This window comes from Pseudophryne corroboree (genome assembly GCF_028390025.1).
Source record: "Pseudophryne corroboree isolate aPseCor3 chromosome 12 unlocalized genomic scaffold, aPseCor3.hap2 SUPER_12_unloc_2, whole genome shotgun sequence".
Taxonomy (NCBI): Eukaryota; Metazoa; Chordata; class Amphibia; order Anura; family Myobatrachidae; genus Pseudophryne; species Pseudophryne corroboree.
This window is the reverse complement of record NW_026967486.1, coordinates 672501-675000: the sequence shown is the minus strand read 5'-3', so window position 1 is coordinate 675000 and position 2500 is coordinate 672501. Positions and strand designations below refer to the sequence as shown.

General features: G+C 49.6%; 1 protein-coding gene across 1 annotated transcript in view; it reads right to left on the bottom strand.

Annotated features, from left to right (window-relative positions):
• The window catches only part of NECTIN4 (nectin cell adhesion molecule 4), a 273593-nt gene that overhangs the window by 270353 nt on the left and 740 nt on the right, over positions 1-2500 (bottom strand). The gene's annotated exons all lie outside the window — the stretch shown is intronic.

The following is a 2500-nucleotide window of genomic DNA, read 5'->3' as shown; positions in this document are numbered from 1 at the left end:
TAACCCTAACCCTAACCCTTCCCTCCACCATCCTCCAAGCATCAGATCTAACCCTAACCCTTCCCTCCACCATCCTCCAAGCATCAGATCTAACCCTATCCCTAACCCTTCCCTCCACCACCCTCCAAGCATCAGATCTAACCCTTCCCTCCACCATTCTCAAAGCATCAGATCTAACCCTTCCCTCCACCATCCTCAAAGCATCAGATCTAACCCTAACCCTTCCCTCCACCACCCTCCAAGCATCAGATCTAACCCTAACCCTTCCCTCCACCACCCTCCAAGCATCAGATCTAAACCTAACCCTTCCCTCCACCATCCTCCAAGCATCAGATCTAAACCTAACCCTTCCCTCCACCATCCTCCAAGCATCAGATCTAACCCTAACCCTTCCCTCCACCATCCTCCAAGCATCAGATCTAACCCTAGCCCTTCCCTCCACCATCCTCCAAGCATCAGATCTAAACCTAACCCTTCCCTTCACCATCCTCCAAGCATCAGATCTAAACCTAACCCTTCCCTCCACCACCCTCCAAGCATCAGATCTAACCCTAACCCTTCCCTCCACCACCCTCCAAGCATCAGATCTAACCCTAACCCTTCCCTCCACCATCCTCCAAGCATCAGATCTAACCCTAACCCTTCCCTCCACCATCCTCCAAGCATCAGATCTAACCCTATCCCTAACCCTTCCCTCCACCACCCTCCAAGCATCAGATCTAACCCTAACCCTTCCCTCCACCATCCTCCAAGCATCAGATCTAAACCTAACCCTTCCCTTCACCATCCTCCAAGCATCAGATCTAAACCTAACCCTTCCCTCCACCACCCTCCAAGCATCAGATCTAACCCTAACCCTTCCCTCCACCACCCTCCAAGCATCAGATCTAACCCTAACCCTTCCCTCCACCATCCTCCAAGCATCAGATCTAACCCTAACCCTTCCCTCCACCATCCTCCAAGCATCAGATCTAACCCTATCCCTAACCCTTCCCTCCACTACCCTCCAAGCATCAGATCTAACCCTAACCCTTCCCTCCACCACCCTCCAAGCATCAGATCTAACCCTAACCCTTCCCTCCACCACCCTCCAAGCATCAGATCTAACCCTAACCCTTCCCTCCACCATCCTCCAAGCATCAGATCTAACCCTATCCCTAACCCATCCCTCCACCACCCTCCAAGCATCAGATCTAACCCTAACCCTTCCCTCCACCACCCTCCAAGCATAAGATCTAAACCTAACCCTAACCCTTCCCTCCACCACCCTACAAGCATCAGATCTAACCCTAACCCTTCCCTCCACCCTCCTCCAAGCATCAGATCTAACCCTAACCCTTCCCACCACCATCCTCCAAGCATCAGATCTAAACCTAACCCTTCCCTCCACCACCCTCCAAGCATCAGATCTAACCCTAACCCTTCCCTCCACCACCCTCCAAGCATCAGATCTAAACCTAACCCTAACCCTTCCCTCCACCACCCTCCAAGCATCAGATCTAAACCTAACCCTAACCCTTCCCTCCGCCACCCTCCAAGCATAAGATCTAACCCTAACCCTTCCCTCCACCACCCTCCAAGCATCAGATCTAACCCTAACCCTTCCCTCCACCACCCTCCAAGCATCAGATCTAAACCTAACCCTAACCCTTCCCTCCACCACCCTCCAAGCATCAGATCTAACCCTAACCCTTCCCTCCACCATCCTCCAAGCATCAGATCTAACCCTAACCCTTCCCCTTCCCTCCACCATCCTCCAAGCATCAGATCTAACCCTAACCCTTCCCTCCACCATCCTCAAAGCATCAGATCTAACCCTAACCCTTCCCTCCACCACCCTCCAAGCATCAGCTCTAACATCCTCTGTATTTACTATTACTGCAGCTCGGGGACTGAGCTGTATCCTGTCATCCTGGACCTCGCTGCCCCAGAGGGCCCTCAGACCTGGCTACCTCAGAGGGCCTAAGAAAGCTCTCTTAAAGAAAGAAGAAAATATTGTTCAATTATTAATGAAAAATATTAAAATTTATATTTATTGATCAAGAGTTAAATTTTTTTTACATTTTTCTTTAGATCATAGAGGGGTAATTTTTTAACTCTTGATCAATAAATATAAATTTTAATATTTTTCATTAATAATTGAACAATATTTTCTTCTTTCTTTAAGAGTGCGCCCACACAAGAGCTTTCTTTCTCTCCTCTAGCTAGTACTTGTACTTTCTAGCTCTGGGCGCACCACCAATAGGGACTTAAATAGAAAGGTTCAAATTTCCTTTCCAGTAATACAATTGTCCATTTTTTGGTTTTTTATAATCTTTGCAATTTATATATACCGGTGCACGGTCGCTCTCCTTGTTTGATACCTCAGAGGGCCCTCAGACCTGGCTACCCCAGAGGGCCCCCAGACCTCACTACCCCAGAGGGCCCCCAGACCTGGCTACCCCAGAGAGCCTCCAGACCTGGCTACCCCAGAGAGTCCTCCAGACTTCACTACCCCAGA